This window comes from Diabrotica undecimpunctata, chromosome 8 (assembly GCF_040954645.1).
Source record: "Diabrotica undecimpunctata isolate CICGRU chromosome 8, icDiaUnde3, whole genome shotgun sequence".
Classification (NCBI taxonomy): domain Eukaryota; kingdom Metazoa; phylum Arthropoda; class Insecta; order Coleoptera; family Chrysomelidae; genus Diabrotica; species Diabrotica undecimpunctata.
Window position 1 is genome coordinate 93,738,421 of NC_092810.1, and position 20,072 is coordinate 93,758,492.

The 20,072-nt window shown below is 29.6% G+C and overlaps 1 protein-coding gene and 1 long non-coding RNA gene across 3 annotated transcripts in view; one reads left to right on the plus strand and one right to left on the minus strand.

The window, feature by feature from the left end:
* The window catches only part of LOC140448484 (uncharacterized), a 230,816-nt gene that overhangs the window by 76,640 nt on the left and 134,104 nt on the right, over positions 1-20,072 (plus strand). The window lies entirely within an intron of this gene.
* LOC140448485 (uncharacterized) lies at positions 11,504-13,954 on the minus strand. Its single transcript, XR_011951721.1, has 3 exons — positions 13,940-13,954; positions 13,761-13,860; positions 11,504-11,764 (listed from the first exon to the last, which is right to left on the minus strand). It is a non-coding gene; the product is annotated as an uncharacterized lncRNA (long non-coding RNA).

The following is a 20,072-nucleotide window of genomic DNA, read 5'->3' on the forward strand; positions in this document are numbered from 1 at the left end:
TTTGTAATTTTTCTTCTTTTATTCTTTAGGAATTCTGTTTTTTTCTAATATTTTTTAAAATAGTTTAAGAGTTTTTTGGCCCTCCGTAGTTTGGGAGTTCGTTCGGTATTCTGTGCTCTCCTGGTGATTTTTTATATTTTAATTTCCTCAGTGGTTCCTTTACCTCTTTCTTGTCGATAATTATTCCTTCGTTTGTCGTCACCTCTGGTGTTGGTGGTTCATTATCATTACCTTAAGTAAATAGGGACCAAAAGTAGTCTGCTCATGTTTCCTTATGAATCTGTATCGTTTTTATTAGTTCGTTAAATTTTTCTCTTTACCCTATGATCATTTTCCTTATTTCTTTTTGTGCTCCGTAGAAGTTGTGTTCCATTTGTTTTAAGAAGCTCTGCCCTTCTTGTTCCCTTTATATTTGTCTAACTAAAGTATTTGTTTTATTTCTGAGTCGTTTATAGTGGTCCTATGCCTGTTGTGTTCGTTGTGTTTTGTATTGTAAAAATGGAATATTATCATTATTTCGAGAACCGTCGAGTTTTGGGGAAAATCCCAAAACGGTCGATTTTTGTTATAAAATACCCATGTTATAACGTACATGGAGTAGGGATGATGTCAATAGTGTAGGTGTAGTGACGTAATAGTTAATTTTTTTTAAATAGAAATCAGTATATTGCGACACCTCATTTAAACGAGAATTTGATTCTCTCTTTAACGACAATACATTTTTAACTAAAATATTTTTTTAAGGGTACAAAAGCAATTTTTTTAATTTAACTTTATTTAATAATGTACGTTAAAGTAACCAAATTATGCATATTAATTATTTTAAATTAAATGTTCGACATGCCATCCATCGGTTTCTTGACAATATGCGAATCTACGGACACATTCATCAAGTACATTGCGGATGACTTCTGGAGTAATTAGACTCATTTCATGCCTAAATCTATCTTTTAAATCCTGTAAGTTTTGGGGTCTATTGACATAAACTTTAAATTTTATGTAACCACACAAGAAAAAGTCTAGAGGTGTTAGATCTGGCGACCTTGCTGGCCACTCTATAAAACCTCGTCTTCCGATCCACCTCCTGGGAAAGCAATGATTTAAAAATTGACGTACGTCACGTACTTAATGCGAAGGGGCTCCATCTTGTTGAAACCAGATATTTTCACTAGGTAAATTTGGATTATTGGCATTTGGATACATGTTAGCAAGGACAGGTATAAGTTGATTTCTCAAAAAAGTTTAATAACGTTCTCCTGTTAGATTTTCTTCAAAAAAAAGGGCCAATGTTCTGTCATTAATGATCCCTGCCCATACATTTACTTTTTAATGATATTGCGTGTGTGACTCAGTCATCCAATGTGGGTTTTCTTGACTCCAATATCTGCAATTTTGACGATTCACGGTACCATGTATAAGAAATGTGGCTTCATGGAAAAAAGTATTTGGTTGATGAAATGTGGATTGCGGATCCATAATTCCTGCATTATTTCAGAAAATTAAAGCCGGCGATCGGGATCGTCGTCGTTTAATTCCTGATGTAGTTGAATTTTGTAGGGATGGTATTTTTCTTTTTTTTTAAATAAGTAATACCGATCGTTGGGAAACTCCAGCATATTCACCCATTGGTGTTGAACTACGGTGAGGATTGTCATGTACATTTAATAAAATATCAAGTTTCACATTGTCTTCAATTTTAGGACGCCCAGCGTTTGAAATATGTTTAACGTGGCCAGTTTCTCCAAATTTTCGGACTATTTTACTTACTGTTGATTGGCTCATGGGTCTGTATGGATATTTTACGTTGAATAAATTGAATACTTCGTTCTGTGTTCTTTTTTATCTCCGCATCCGCTAATAATTAATATTTCTATGCGTTGTGTTTAATTTAGGTGAGCCATAATTTAGTATACAAAAGTAAAAATTACAATTGACAACTGATGATAATTCACAAAATTAAAACATTTACGTCAATAAATATTACAGTAACTATGCCACTATCACTTGCTTGAATTAATATTTGACAAAAAGTTTCAGTGTTTATGAGATAACTTTTTGTGTCCATTATTATTTTTACTTATTTTTGCTTTTTTAAGTATTTACTTCAGAAAGTCATGGCAGGAACCGATGGATGGCATTTCGAACATTTAATTTAAAATAATTGTTTTGCATAATTTGGTTACTTTAAAGTACATTATGAATTAAATCATTAGTTGAAATTTAGTTGAATTTAAATTAAAAAAAATTGTTTTTGTGCCCTTAAAAAATATTTTAGTTAAAAGTGTAATGTCGTTAAATAGAGAATTAAATTTTCCTTGTCGCATTATACAAATTTCTATTTAAAAAAATTAACGGTTATGTCACTACACCCACATCGGTGACGTCATCCCTACTCCATGTACGTTATAAGATAGGTATTTCATAAAAAAAATCGACCTGTTTCGGGATTTCCCTCAAAACTCGACGGTTCTCGAAATAATGATAATATCCCCTAATTTAGCCGTTCACTGTATATATATATATATATATACATATATATATATATATATATGTATATATATACATATATATATATGTATATATATATATATATATATATCACATCTGCAAGAAAATGCATAACAGTAATAAAGCCACCCATCGATAAGCTAGTACTGACAAACCAAGTAATAACATAAACGGCACGCGGCATTAACATACTTAGGTGTATAAATCTTCAGTGTCGATATTGAACAGAAATGTAGAGAGTAAGTCACAAAAACCACAAGGATAGCAGTTCATCTAAATAGTACAATATGGCGAAACCAACACACAAAAACAAAGTTCAAATCTGGAATATATGAAGGCTTGATTAGACAACTAAACAAATACAATAGGTAATATAAATAAGAATACTACGCAGAATTAGTAAAACGACATATAACAACAAATATCTGTCTACTTATTGCGCCTTTTCTTTTCGAAGGTTGGCGATTCAAATGGAAATTGTGGCTTTGGAAACTGCTGAACGAAAGATTCCTGCGGATGAGTGGTCAAACCATCTCCTCAGGTCTTTCAGCCACAAGTTCTGGTTTACCTTCCAATATCATTTTAAAGTAATTATTACCAGAGTAAAGTCTGATCTTGCAAACAATGTTTTCATATTTATTTTTGAGTGTTTTCTTCGATTGTTTAATTCTAAATATGATTTCTTTTTTGGGCTACATTCGCTGTTAATCTTTGCTCCCAAAGATTTTATGGAAGTTACCTGTTCTATTATTTGTCCCTTGGCGTACAAATGTACGTTTATTAGTGTTTTTGAAAATATTAGCATTTTAGTTTTGGAAACGTTTGGGGGTGAGCTTAATATTTCGCTATAACGAAGTACCGCATTAATTATATTTTGTAACTCTTTTGCGTTGCTTGCTGTTAGGACGGTATCGTCAGCGTACCTAATAATGTCTATGCTGTTTCCATTAATCTTGATTTTACCTTGGACCTGGTCTAATGCTCTGAATATAGATTTCGAATATAGAACAAATAATAGCGGTGATAAGACGCAAGACCGTAGCACCCCTAGTCGGATTCGTATATCTTTGGATGTTGTGTGCTCTATTTGAATTGTTGCGGTTTGGTACCAAAATATAAGATAGATAAAATAACTCGTAGGACTTGTTCGTCAATTCTAGTTGTTTTCATAAACACGAACATTTTTTAATGGTTAAATTTGTGTCTCGATCTTAATGTTACCAATAATGATTTTAGTCAGTCTGGTGGTATTTTAACTATGACATATGTCTTATTAAATAGTACTGCTATCAAGTATAGAATTTGACTTTCATTGTCCACAGTTCATTTAAAAAATTTGACATTGATATTGTCTGGACAGGTACTGTTATCAAATATAGAATTTGACTTTCGTTGTCTACAGTTCATTTAAAAAATTAGACATTGATATTGTCTGGACAGCTGTCTTTTCCAGTTTTCTGGGCTTTTACTGCATAAATATTTTCCTTGGTTATTTCTGGACCTTTTCCATTTATAAGATAATCTCTAGATGGTGTAAAACAAGGTCTATCATCTCCAAAAGGTGTCTGAATTTATTTTTTTCCTCTCTCCAGTTTGTCTTCTGTACCTATTTCATGGGATATGGATAACATAAGATGTTTAATATATTATATGATAAACAATATTGTGCGTTATGTCCAAATGGCAGTAAAATTTAAAAACCTGTAAAACAATTATAATAAATATTTACATGTCGTCGTAACCCTGCAAATTGTTGTACTCTAAACAAAACAGTAAATAACAGTGTCAAAATTAGGATCGTCAACATCGGCCCTTGTGCCAGGCGGTACGGTATCGTTCGTATTCGCGACCTGAACTGGGGGCGGTTGCGGCTGTGGCGGCGGCGAAAAAGCATCCGGCGCCCTAAAGCGACATCGACGGCGTCGCGACAGCCACCCTCTTGTCATAGATTTGCTGTGACATTCAACTATCAGTGTTGTAGTCAATTATTTTATTGGTGACTATTTTTAAGACAAATATTTTTTAATCGATAAATAATCGAGCATTTTATTTTATTTTCACTTATGACTTACTTTTTAAGTCATATAGTATGATGCAAAAGTATGGAATAAATTCATAAAATAAAAAAATAATAAAAATAAAATCATAAAATAGGTTAATTTTTATATTTGAATGCTTTAGCGTAATGACGTAATCGGCGATTTTTTTTAAATACAACCAAGATCACGGACACCATATTTAAACGTCCTCTTAATAGCCTTTGCAACGATGTATTACTGGAATATTTATTTCTACAGGGTTAACCAAAATTATGTACCTACTTAGGAAAGGTACCTTAGTCAACCTTAATTTGAAAGGTCTTCTAATTGAATTTGCAATGATGCAATTATTTAAATATTTATTTTTACAAGGTTGGTTTTTTACAAAACTGCTGAATTTAATGCAATTATTTTTTAGTAAATATTCAGTAATATACATTAAAATTATGAAAAATATTGAAATTGATGAACTTTAGCAATTATGCAATGAGAAAGACGGGCAGTAAATTCGTTCCTAACCTAATTTAGTTTAGTGAGTGAGTATTTATTTTAATTCTGTTTCACTTAACTATGTACATAATTTTGGTTACCGATGTACAAATAAATATTCGAATAATACCTCGTTGTAAAGGCGATTAAGAGACCTTTCAAATTAGGTATCCCTTGATCTCGGTTTGTATTTAAAAAAATCGTTGATTACGTCATTACACCAACTAATGCTATAGACCTTAGTATATTCTGACGTTAGCCCTTTTAGATATATTTTTTATTACTTTTTAGTACTTGGTAGAATAAAATATAAAAAAGGTGATGGCCAACGATAGTAATTCTACCTTCAATTTCTTCCTTCATACTTAGTCTTCTTGATAATGCCGCTCCTAAATACTAGACTCTTTTTATTTCTTCGAATTTATGTGTTTTTTCCTCTTTAACTATTATTATATATTGTCTCTGTATGTATTTTTGTGTTGTTCATTCAATACGTTTTGTATTTTTTTTGTTTATGTATATCCCTTTCTTTCTTGCTTCCGTTTCTAATGTTTTTGTTATTTCTGTTAGTTCTTGTTTACTTCTGGATAGTATTACTACTCGTATGTCATCGGTGACTGCTAGGCATTGTTGTTTTCGTTAATATGTATGTCCTAATCTGTTGATTTCGGCTTCTCTGACAATAATTTTAAGAAGGAAACTGAACTACAGTGATGACCATAGATCATACTATCGCACTTCCTCATTGACTTCAAACTTATATGTGTCTCTTGTTTACAGCTTGTTTAAAGTCTATAGAAAGAGCCACTGTAGGTTTTCTATATTGGTAGTTTTCTGCTTGTATTTCGTGCGGTAGGAAAATTTGCAGCGTCTGTATCTACTCTGCAGCGTCCTTTTCTGAATCCACAATGATATTCTTCAATTTCGTCACCTATTTTTTAAGATAGCTTATTTTTTATATATAATTTTTTTATGTAAAAACTTTGTTAAGTATATTATACCATTCTTCTGTAGCTGTGACATAAACTTTTGTCCCCTTTTTGTGTGAACTAATCACAATGTCGTTTTTATCCATTCTTTTGGTATCTGTATGTTCTGGTTTCCATATTTTTTTAACAACTTTTCCGAATACTTAATTGGTACTGGTGCTTCATATTTAAATATTTTAGCTATTATTTTATTTATTCCTTCTCCCACTGTTCTTTAGTTGCTCTATTATTTCTTTTTTTTTTCTTTTTCACTGTTATGTCTTCTGTGCGTTCCTGATCAATATTTTCCTTTAAATAGTTTTCTGCTTCTTTACATTCTGGTGTATTTTATTCAAAAGCTCTTCTAAATATTCCTTTCGTTTACTCAGTATTTCACTGTTACTCATTAGATTCCTTCCGTTCTTGTTTTCGTAGTGTATAGGTTTTTTGATAACCCTTTTGCCCCTTCTTTTCACCTTTTATACTTATCTTTTGTTGATTTCTGAATACTGGTATAACCAGTTTTATTCGTATTCCGACTATAAAGTTATCTGAGTGTGTAGCTTGCCCTCTGTATGTTTTTCTGTTCTCTATACATTTATGCATGTGTTTTTCGACGAGTACCTAATGGATTTGGTTTATGGTTTTTCCATCTGGCGATCTCCATGTTCCTTGGTATATTATTTTATGGTGAAAATACATACTTGTAATGATCATTTTTCTTTCTTTTGCGAAATTAATTAGTAAGTTTTCATTCGTTACTTCGTGCAGACTCTATTTTACTATCGTGGTAACGTATATTTCTCCTTTCCTACTTTTTGCAATAGCGTAGCCTAGCACTATTTTTTCATGGGACTTCTGAATATTTTCGAAAATTGTATCTATTTCATTATAAAAGTTTTTTTTGTTTCTATACTTTTCTCTTTAGACAAAATATTTACAAATATTGTTAAAAAATTTTTTTAGCATGTTTTGCTTATTGTAATACGTATATTGTCTCCAAAATTGGTTTGGAGTCAGCGATTACATCTTTCACCTTACCATTTACCAGTAAGTCTGTGCCTAACATTCTATGTTCTCCTCCCTACTGAAAAATAAATAGTCGTCTATTGCCATTGCGTTTTGCCCCAGTTGTTTAGTTTCTTGTAGTTTTAATTTTTCTTCCTCGTAAAATTCCCTTACATTCTATGTTCCTGTCCATATATATATATATATATATATATATATATATATATATATATATATATATATATATATATATATATATATATATATATATATATATATATATATATATATATATATATATATATATATATATATATATATATATATATATATATATATATATATATATATATATATATATATATATTGATACGATTAGGGTTTATAGAAAATAATTTATAAGTTATATACTACATAATATTAGATATTTGGTTGTTTTAAATAAGTTATATACTAGAGAATTTTATAAAAATTATTTATGTGAGGGCATTTTAAGAAATTAGCATATAATAATTGTAAAAAGTTGTATTTTAGTAGTTATGATTTTGTAGATATTTTTAAGTGAGCCATGTGACTAGGCAACACACTATACCCTCCATTCCTAAGTGTCATTTTAAGAATTTTACGAATATAAGTGGGGTTATATTGTTTGAAATGTGTATTTTATTAAATTAGAGTGTTAGTTACTAATTTGAATGTTTATTCTGATCTGAAAAGCCTAAATGTCAACAAAATTATTAATAGAAAAGAATGGAATTCTCTGGATCACCGGAGATGGCCATGTTTGCGAAATGGTTTGTTCCAGAAAATTCAGACATGTATTTAATAGAACTAAATAGAACATGATTTCTTACCAGATGGTTCTGGAATATCCAAAAAAGATATAAATACCCGTGATTTGGATTCAAGATGGGAGTTTTTTTAGTCAGAAGTCAGGCCAGTTTATTATGAAAGTTAGTTGGAGATAGTCCAATTGTTTAATATAGTGAGTTAAATGAAGATTAAAAATTATGCATATATTTAATGCACATTTATAATTATACACAAATAATTATTGAAGAGTATAAAAGTATATTAGAAGAATATTGGATGGACATTGGAAGGAATTAAAATTATATTATGATTGGAGATTAGTATAAATCAACTTATAATAATTGGATATTGGTATATTGAAAAGAAGAATAAATATAAATGGTGTTTGCTGGTTTGCTTGGTGGTGTACCCTTAAATGCTGGTGAAGAAAACTATATCTTAAATTGGTAGAAGCTGATAATTGGAAAAAGTAATTTCACAAAAACAAGGATAACTGAAGTACGAAGACATTCAGTGGTAATTAGAATATATATAGTGGAAAACAGTTCATTTAGACATTCAGTGAAAGAAAGGTACAAAATTTTGTTAATATAATTTAGTTAGTGTTATAACAATTTCAATTTTGAAGATAGTTTATTTAAATTTAACATTGTCTATAGAATTTAATTAGTTTTATAAGAACATCAATTTAAAGATAGTTTATTTTAAATTTACATTGGATAGGTTAGATATATATGTGTGTTTCATAATAGTTATAATAAAGATAATTTAAAAAAGTACTTACAAACTAATTCTTTGAGAACCGCGATAAAAACCCTATATTATTAAAAATACTCATTGCTCATCATTCAAACAAAAAAACACATCATAACAATTTGGCGCCCAACGTGGGGCTCTCTATTTAAAAGAATTAGTTTGGGAAGATAAGTGCTCTCATATAAGTAAATTAATTATCAGTAGAAAGAAAAAATTATAGATTTTATTTTTAATTATATTTGAACAAGTAAAGTCTCAAAATGTCTCAAGGAAAGAAAGGTACAAGAAGCAAAAAGAATGAAGAAGATGTGGAAGTAGAAACACAACCTATACAAGAGGAGAGTTTAGTTCAAGTTCCACAAGATACTGCAGAAATGAATCCAGAAAGAGAGGAAAATGTCAATATGGCAGCTTTGATGTCATTAATGATGCAGATGAACAAGACAATGGAAGAGAATTCAAAAGAAATCAAAGAAGACATGAAAAAAATGGAACAGAAAATGGAAGAGAATACGAAAAAATTGGAAGAGAATTCAAAAGAAGTCAAAGAAGACATGAAAAAATGGAACAGAAATTGGAAGAGAATTATAGAAAATTAGAAAAGAAAATAGAAGATAATAATAATAAAATTGTAAAACAAATGGATAAAAAACTTGAAGCTGCAGAGAAAAAAGTAGCAAATGAAATAAAAAGTATACGGAATGACTACAAGAAAAGGATAGACAATGAGAGGACAGAAGTAAAGAGGATTATTCAAGATAATAAGATAGATATAGAACAGAAAATAGAGTTACAGAAATGTAACTTAGAAGTAAAAATTAACGAAGACAGGAGAAACACAGAAGAAAAATTAGAAGATATACAACAAAATATCCAAATAAATTGTAATCAAATAAGAAATGTGGAACAGAGAATAGATGATATTTCACAAATGAGAGACATAGGGAGACCTTACTTAAATTTAACAAATGAGACTGGGATTAAATTCTCTGGTAATATAAAAAATTTGCATCCTAGAGTATACATAAATAGTTTAAAACATAAATTAAGATTTGTGAATAATATTAATGATATTAAAGATTATATTAGAATGACATTAAATGACAATGCAGCAACTTGGTTTGCTAGTATTGAGAATGATTTAGATAATTTTCAAACATTTGAAAATAAATTTTTAAATTATTATTGGGGTGAATTAGAGCAAGCCAAGTTTAGAGAAATTCTATATTTTGGAAAGTATAATCAAAATTTAAAATCAAATATGGTAGATTATGCATTGAAATTGATAACAGTTGCAAAATATTTAGAACCACCACTTAGAGAGGATGAAACAGTCTTAAATGTATCTAGACATTTTGATGCTGATGTTGTGCAAACCGTAACTGTACAAAATATTCAAACAATAGATAGTTTTATTAATTTTATTCAAAGAATACAAAGAGGCAATATGACAAGTAATAATAACAACAGAAAAAACAATAATAACTTTCAATATAATAAAAATGATAATCAACAATATAGACAATCATATAATAGATATGGTAATAATTTACAAAATTTTAATAATAATAACAGTAATTATAATAGACAACATTTTAATAACAGTACTAATAATAATAGACAAGATTTTAACAATAGAAGAAATACAGAGCGACCTAACTATAACAGACAGGTAAATTGTGTTCGAAGGAATAGAAGCTGCGAAGACAGGGAACGAAATAGTACAAGGCAAGAAAATGTGAGTAGAAGTCATAGTAGGGAAAGACATAGGACATCAGATCCAAGTGGTCAGATACAATCTGACAATTCTAATAATCAAAATTTTGTGCAGTAAACTTTCTGAATTACAAGTTAGGCCATTGCTATTATGAAAAACCTTCTGAATTTATTTCTTTAGATGAAGAGAAAATTATTGAATCTATTAATTTAATTTATATAAATGCTTTGGCCAAAAATAAAATGATTAAAATTATGATAGATACTGGTTCAGAAAGTACATTAGTCTCGGAGAATTTTATTTTTAATACATTAAAACTATCAGATATAATAAAGATTCCAAAAATTAAAATTATTGGTGCATATAATAAGAAGTTGGGTGAAATTGATAAACTAGCCAATTTTAAAATTAATATTCTTAATAAAGAAATTAATATGCAAGGATTTATTGTCAAGGATTTATGTGTTAATATATTAATGGGAAATGATGAATTGGAAAAGAAGAAAGTAAAGATAGATTTTGAAGAAAGAATGGTAACTTTGGAAGGGCAAATAATTAAATTTATGCAGAAAGATGAGGTAGAAGAAGGAATAAGAGTTGATAGGATATTATTAAAAGAAAATAATGATGTTTATGAAGAAGAAATGTATTTTGATGATAGGGAAATGTCCCAAAAGAATGTAAAGAATAATTATTGTAGTGAATATTTAAGGAATGGAAATTTTAAGCAGATGGATGCCTACGAGGCGGAGTGCGTAAAATTGGAAGCAAGGAATAATGAGTACATAATGAAGAATAATTTTATTTGTAAAGAAGAAGATATAATGAAAGTTTTAAATTGCCCTGAAGAATATAAATCAATAGTCATTTCCATATTGCAGCAACACAAGGGACTTGTCAATAAAGAAAATAGAATTGCACAAAATTATATCCATAGTATAAAAGTTAAAGAAGAAAAAGATTTTAAAACAAAATCATACCCAATACCATATAAATACAGAGAAGAAGTAAACAAAACAATTAATAATATGTTAGAAGATGGGATCATTGAGAAGGCAGACACACGTTTTATTAACCCCATAGTAGTAGTACGAAAAAGATCAGGTGAAATCAGGTTATGTTTGGATGCAAGGAATATTAACAGGATTACTGAAAAGCAATTTGAAGCACCAATGAGTATAGATGGAATATTAGGAAGAATTACAGGAATGTCATTTTTCACTAAAATCGATTTACAGCATAGTTTCTGGTTAATACCTCTAGAAAGAAAAAGTAGACAGTATACAGGATTTCAGATAGATGGAGTAGTATATCAATTCAAAGTAGTACCATTTGGACTTCAATCATCTTGCAGTGCTCTATGTAGATGTCTTCATGATATTTTGGATCAATATGAACATTTTGTAATTCACTACATTGATGATATATTAATTTTTTCTAAAACGGCTGAAGATCATGAGAAACACCTAAAAATTATAATAAATAGATTAGACAAAGTTGGACTAAAAATAAATCAAGAAAAATGTACATTTTTTCAAAAAGAAGTCATATATCTAGGTTATAAACTTAACACTAAGGGAATCGAAATGGATCCAGAACGGACACAAGTCATTCAGGAATATAAAACACCACACAATTTAAGAACTTTAAGAGGATTTATTGGAATAATTAATTATTATAAAAGGATGATACCAGATCTAAGTATAAAAGAAATTCCATTACTGGAACTACTGAGAAAAGGTGTAAAATGGAGATGGGATCAGAGAAGAGAACTAGCATTCCATGAGATTAAAAACATTTTTCTGTCAAATTTGAAAATATACTATCCTGACTACACACAGCCATTCATATTAAGAACAGATGCATCAATAGAGAGATTATCAGGGGTATTATTACAAATACATGATGGGGTCGAATACCCAATACAATTCATTTCAAGAATTACAAAGCCACATGAAAAGGGTTACTCAGTTTCAGAATTAGAACTAGCAAGTATAATACACTGTGTCACAAAATTAAGATTTTATTTGTTGGGTAATGAATTTACAATAGAAACAGATCACCAAGCTTTAACGTCTATATTAAATAACAAATATGGAAACAGTAGAATACATCGGTGGAGTCTAATACTTAATGAATACTGCTTTGAAATCAAATACATTTCTGGAAAATCCAATATAGTGGCAGATGCTTTATCAAGGTTAGAAAATACATCACAAAAAGGGCAGCGAACAATAAAAATTGGATTAAATCAATTAGTAGAAAGTACTGGATTATATTCTAAAGAAGAAATTATAAGAGATCAGATCAATTTGAGTGAAAAACAAAAAGTCCTTAGGAAAGATGGAGTATATTATAAAATAATAAATGGCATAGAAGTATATGTAATAACTAGAACTTTAGCAAAGAAAATATTGAAAAATTTACATAACAATTATATGCATATTGGTTCAAGAAAGCTATGGATGCTATTTAGGGATAATTATTTTGCAAAGAATGACATAAGTATAGCAAAAGAAATTACTACCCAATGCCCAATATGTCAACTAAACAAAGAAAAGAATTTCAAAAACCAGAATACATATAAATCTAATGTTGTATATGAAAAATTAAATACAGTTTCCATGGATTTTATTTCAAATTTAGTTCTCAGTCCAACAGGAAAAAAGCATATACTAGTGATAGTTGATTTATATACAAAATTTATTAAACTATATCCCTGCTCTAGAACAAATGTTAAAACATTAAAATTATATATTAATCAATTTTTCGAAGAAATAGGACCATTTAGAAATTGCATAATAGATAATGCTACATATTTTAACAACCAAAAATTTCGGACATTTTGTGAGAAAAAGGGAATCAACATTCATTTTACAAGTATCAGACATCCTCAGGCAAATCCTGCAGAAAGATATATTAAAGAAGTTATAAAATATTTAAGGATACTGTGCCAAAACCAACATGAAACTTGGCAGCAACATATACCACAAGTAGAATATTTTTTAAATAATACACATAATTTGAATACAGAAGAAGTACCAGAATATTTAATGTTTGGCCATATAGGAAACAGAAAGTGGATTAGTGAATATAATCAGGATATGTTAGAACAAGTAATGCAGAAAGTGAATAACCGAATTAGGAGGAAAGCTGAAAAATATATCAGAAGACAAAATCGAAATATAAAAAAACCAATCACATTTCAAAAAGGAGACCAAGTGTTAATTCGTTCACTTAGAAAAAGTAATGTTAAAGAAAATCGTTGTAAGAAATTACAACCAATGTTTGAAGGTCCATATACAATTGAAAATCAGAATGGACTAAATAGTTATGTGTTAATAGATGCAGAGAACAGACTAAGAGGCATATTTCATATCAACGACATTTTTCAATATCATGAAGAGATTGAATAATGTTTTCTATACCTTTAACACAAATATAATAACACTAATAACTTACTGATAGATCCATTTCATAGATAGATGGTAGATTTCTTTGTTGTGAATAAATTTGACATCATACTTGTTGAATTTTGTACATATGGAAATTGTTTGGTACCCTAAAAATCATAATTTGGGGTTAGATACTATAATTGCTATAAAAATGTCTTTCTAATATAATAAAGTGGAAAAACTTACCAATTTATATTGATGGAAGTTATTTTGAATGGAAATAATTCCTAGATTTTGTCTATAAATAAACAGAACACAATATAGATTAAATTTTTAATTAAGGTTATATTTTATTCTCTGATATAGCATCCATTGCTCCATTTGACATGACAGTTTGACCATAGAATAGCCGAACTGTGCTCCGTTGTTCTCTGTTTTGACATAGACAGCGAACAGGGATGTATTTAACACATTTTAAATAAAAAAAAATTGATTTATTAAATTTAATAAGGTATGAGAAAATTAATATTTAAAAAAATAATAAGTAAATTATTTATTTTAAATATTATTTTGGGGTATTGATACGATTAGGGTTTATCGAAAATAATTTATAAGTTATATACTACATAATATTAGATATTTGGTTGTTTTAAATAAGTTATATACTAGAGAATTTTATAAAAATTATTTATGTGAGGGCATTTTAAGAAATTAGCATATAATAATTGTAAAAAGTTGTATTTTAGTAGTTATGATTTTGTAGATATTTTTAAGTGAGCCATGTGACTAGGCAACACACTATACCCTCCATTCCTAAGTGTCATTTTAAGAATTTTACGAATATAAGTGGGGTTATATTGTTTGAAATGTGTATTTTATTAAATTAGAGTGTTAGTTACTAATTTGAATGTTTATTCTGATCTGAAAAGCCTAAATGTCAACAAAATTATTAATAGAAAAGAATGGAATTCTCTGGATCACCGGAGATGGCCATGTTTGCGAAATGGTTTGTTCCAGAAAATTCAGACATGTATTTAATAGAACTAAATAGAACATGATTTCTTACCAGATGGTTCTGGAATATCCAAAAAAGATATAAATACCCGTGATTTGGATTCAAGATGGGAGTTTTTTAGTCAGAAGTCAGGCCAGTTTATTATGAAAGTTAGTTGGAGATAGTCCAATTGTTTAATATAGTGAGTTAAATGAAGATTAAAAATTATGCATATATTTAATGCACATTTATAATTATACACAAATAATTATTGAAGAGTATAAAAGTATATTAGAAGAATATTGGATGGACATTGGAAGGAATTAAAATTATATTATGATTGGAGATTAGTATAAATCAACTTATAATAATTGGATATTGGTATATTGAAAAGAAGAATAAATATAAATGGTGTTTGCTGGTTTGCTTGGTGGTGTACCTATAAATGCTGGTGAAGAAAACTATATCTTAAATTGGTAGAAGCTGATAATTGGAAAAAGTAATTTCACAAAAACAAGGATAACTGAAGTACGAAGACATTCAGTGGTGATTAGAATATATATAGTGGAAAACAGTTCATTTAGACATTCAGTGAAAGAAAGGTACAAAATTTTGTTAATATAATTTAGTTAGTGTTATAACAATTTCAATTTTGAAGATAGTTTATTTAAATTTAACATTGTCTATAGAATTTAATTAGTTTTATAAGAACATCAATTTAAAGATAGTTTATTTTAAATTTACATTGGATAGGTTAGATATATATGTGTGTTTCATAATAGTTATAATAAAGATAATTTAAAAAAGTCCTTACAAGCTAATATAAACCCTATATTATTAAAAATACTCATTGCTCATCATTCAAACAAAAAAACACATCATAACAATATATATATATATATATATATATATATATATATATATATATATATATATATATATATATATATATATATATATATATATATATATATATATATATATATATATATATATATATATATATATTAGGTTATTGGTTGGTTTTTATGATCTTCACATTTTGTTCATCTTAATACTATTCGTTTGCTAAGTGGTCTCTATACTATTTTACATATTTATCTTTTACTACCTAATTGTCATTACCTATTATTCTACATACATATTTCTTAATGTAATATTAGCTGTTGGTCTATTATTTTTAATTTTTTTTTTCATTATATTTCTCTGTCATATAGCTTGATGTCTTGTCTTGTCTGGTCATAACATATCTTTGGTTAATTGAACTATAAGTTTTGGTATTCTTCCCTTGCTATTTAGACCACAAGGGTCTCTGGGATCACACCGGATTCGATATTTTTCTATATGGTGTAAACTCGTTTACACACTTTAGTAATCTCATCTCCGCCGTTTTCATACCATAAAAGTAACTGCATTTTTAACATTAAAGCACATTGTTTCATTAATATTAATATTATTATACTCTCAAATAGCGATCTGACCCGGAACTTTATATCTAACGAGAAAAATATATAGTGGGTATTTTTCTTGCTTCATTTAAGTTACTACTTGGTAAGCGTTCACGTAGAAAAAAATTATTTCCACCCAAATACTTAATATACACATATTATACTTTAATTGGGTACAATAACTTTTTTTGATCCCTGTGAGTCCACCAGCCCACCGTCTCATAGAATATTGCAGGTGTAACAATATAACAACGAAATAAAAATTAGTTAGAAATACTATTTACAAATATCTGACCCGGAACTTTATATCTAACGAAGTACATATATAGTGGATATTTTTCTTGTTTCATAACAGTTATTACTTGGTAAGCGTTCAGGTATAGAAATGTTATTCCCACACAAATACTCACATGTTCAGATTTCATACTTTAATTGGGTATCGTAACTTTTGTTTGATACCTTTGAGTCTACCAGCCCAATGACTCACAGATTATTGCAGGTTTAAACATGTAACAATGAAATGAAAATTATTAAAAAGAAATATTTAGTTTAGAAGTTGATTTAAAATTACTTAATATTAAATTAACCCTCCCGCGGATAGGTGACGCCTGTTATCCCATTACCTACAAGCTTTGTAATTTTTTATTGATAACATACCTTTTCTACTCATCAAAATATAATTTACCTGCAAATTTAAAAAAAAAAGATAAACGAAAATTAAAATATATCGGTAATGGTCCTTAGCATGCTTCACCCGAACGAACGTATAATTGTTTTTAATTAATTTTAGGCGCCATCTATATACGCTTGATAGAAAGCTGCTGCATTGCTTTTTAGGATACTTCTTTTTTCGATAGGAATGTGCTCTTAATTGCGTGGTATATCCGGGAAGCGTTTGCTATTCGATTGTTTATCTCTGCTTCTTGTGTACCCCTACTCTCTAGTTGCACTCCCAGGTATTTGAAGGTTTCGACTTGTTCTAAAGTATAGTTATTGATTTTAATGTTTATATGTTGGTCTGTTTTCCCACATACCATAACCTTGGTTTTACTTTCATTAATTCTCAGGTTACGTTTTTCAAGTTTATCTCTCCATATCTGGAGGTTTCTCTTAAGTACGTCCTCGTTTCTCTCAAATACGACGAGGTCATCTGCAAATGCGCACTCCGCTATCTGTATTATTTCCAGGTTTCTATGTCCAACAAATATTCTCGATGTTTCTTCTCTAGTTTCCTTCATTACATCATCTAGTACAATATTGAACAGGATAGGGCCTAGTACACCTCCTTGTCGTAAGCCATCATTGACTCTAAACTCTTCTTATTATCTCTTATTATCTCTTCTGATTATCTGTTCTTACTCTGTTTCTTGTGTTCTTGTATAGGCTCATAATAGCTTTTCTGAGTTTGCTGTCTTCTTCTCTGTTTCTTAGGCTTTTGTCTATTTCGGTTCGCGGGGTTCTATCAAATGCTTTTTAGAGGTCTATGAAGGCTTGGTATAGTTCCGTGCTTGTATTTCGTGCATTTTGTATTAGATGCTTGAGTGTAAAAACATGGTCATGGATGCTTCTTTCCTTCCTGATACCGCTCTGTGACTGCTCCAGCTACTGGACTACTTCTACGTAGTAGTATTTTCTCCAGTACTCGTTCGTAAACTTTGGAAGGGATACTCAGGAGAGTTATACCTCTGTAGTTGCTGCATTCTCGTCTGTCACCTTTTTTGAAAATGGGTAGAATAACGCCCACTTTCCAGTCTTTTGGGATCTTGTTCTCATTCCTTGCTTTATTGCAAACTTTTCTAAGCATTTCATTTCTATTTTCTCCCATATTTTTTAGCATTTCCGCAGTTAATTTATCATAGCCAGCTGCCTTTCCTCTTTTGAGCCTGAGTATTATTTCTCTTATTTCTTCTATTGTTATTTCGTTTTGGTTTGGGTTCTCATATGGGTTTTTTTCAGTGTTGTCTATTTCATTATTATAGTCTTTTTGAGTCAGAAGGTCTTCGAAATATTCTCTCCACCTGTTCATAATATTTTCGTTCTCGCCGAGGATGTGGCCATCTTTGTTTTTAATTTGTTTTGGTGTTTGTTGTCTGTTCTCTGTTCTTAGGCTTCTAAGAGTTTTGTAAAATAGTTTTTGGTTAGTGTGGTAGTCTTTCTCCAGCTTATTCCCAAAATCCTCCCAGCTCTTCTTTTTTGCTTTAATTACCATGTCTTTTACTTTTGCCCTCTGTTGCTTATATTTTTTAAAGCTTTCTGCATTCTGGTTCCCTATATATTTTTTCCACGCTAACTGCTTGGATTTTACCTCTTCTTTTATTGCATTACTCCACCAATTCGTACATTGTCTGTTTTTATTGATTTTAGCTATTTCGCAGATTTGCTTGCCCCCATCTAGGAGAGATTCTTTAAGTTTTTGCCAAGTTTCTTCTAAGCCATAGTTCTGGTTTAAGTGCTTTTGTAGACTATTGTTCACATAGCTTTTGTATTTCTGTGCTATTTTCTTATCTGCTAACTTATATGACCTAACTGCGTTGGTGAGGTTTCTTGGGGTTCTGTCTCTTTTTCTTGGTACCTTCTGCGTTCGTTTTTGTTCAACACCGATATTATTTCGGGATACTACCAGATAATGGTCGCTATATATTTCTGCTCCCCTTCTGGGGGAGCCTTCTAATATAACCTAAAGGTTATAATAATAATATTTATGGCAGCTCGCCCATAGACATATAATATAATTAACATACGCGTACTGAGGACAAGACTTTGCGTTTGTTCGTTCCGTTACTCTCTAGCTCATTGTAACTCCTTACTCTCTCTTCAAAGAGGCGCTGCCAAAAAGAGGCGCTGCTATACTTACTTGATCTAAGACAGAGAGACAACAATAAACAAAAAAAAGATGGTGTCGTCACGTAGCTCTCCAGACTGGTCAGTCTATATTAATATATACGTTAATGAGCTCGCCATGCAAGGTTAGACCTTTTTTTCGTCTAACCTGACAGGACTATATGCAACAAAACTAAACTCTGATACAGTAACCGACTGTACAACTGATAGTTGTTCAGTGATATTAGTATTAATATCATGGTCGGAATTTACGAAAGAAACCTAATGTTTAAAGAGCACCTAGAATAGGCAAAAAAAGCCATTTGGTCTATAATCCGAGCTTTATTTGTCAGACATTTGCATTTAAGTTTAGTGCACGAAAACATTGTCAAAAGAGCTTCAATGAAGAATTTAGCTGTATTGGCTGGGTATGTCAAATATGGCAGCATGCTGTAGATAATGTGCTGAACGAATTGAGTTACCAATATTTTCTGTATAGACTTTTTGAAACATTGTTGTTTGTTAATAAATACAATGTTATGTTTCCTTTACAATGCAATATTTAATTTTTGGATTACCTTATCTTATTTCGTTGTGAAATTAAAATAAAGTAAATAAAAATGCTTATTTTTCGCTGAATTTTTTAAATATGCTTGTTTATTTCTAACAATTCTTAAATACCTCAATTAAATTGAAACAGTAAACGACAATATTATGGAAATATACAACGGATAAAAATAGTTTTGGAAAATTTATTTCACTTTTATTTTTTTTTCGAAAATTTTAAAGTTAAATTATTAAATGAAACTGTCAGAAAATTTTTTATCAATTAGCATAATAAAAATAACCCTGTAATATAATATTTACCCGTACATTATATTTAATAAAAATGTTGTCTTCAATGCTTTTTACAATCTATCAAAACTTACACATTTTGTAATTCACTAACAAATAAAAGAAGCTAAAAACTCATTTCGTAAGGTTTTGTACGTTGCAATGTAAATAACATTGTATATTGGCATGAATAAGACCTAAGTGTACACGCCATACTATTCAATGGTGGTGAAATATCATTTCAACAATGGACAATTGAGGATGAAAAATCTTCCAGGCGTTG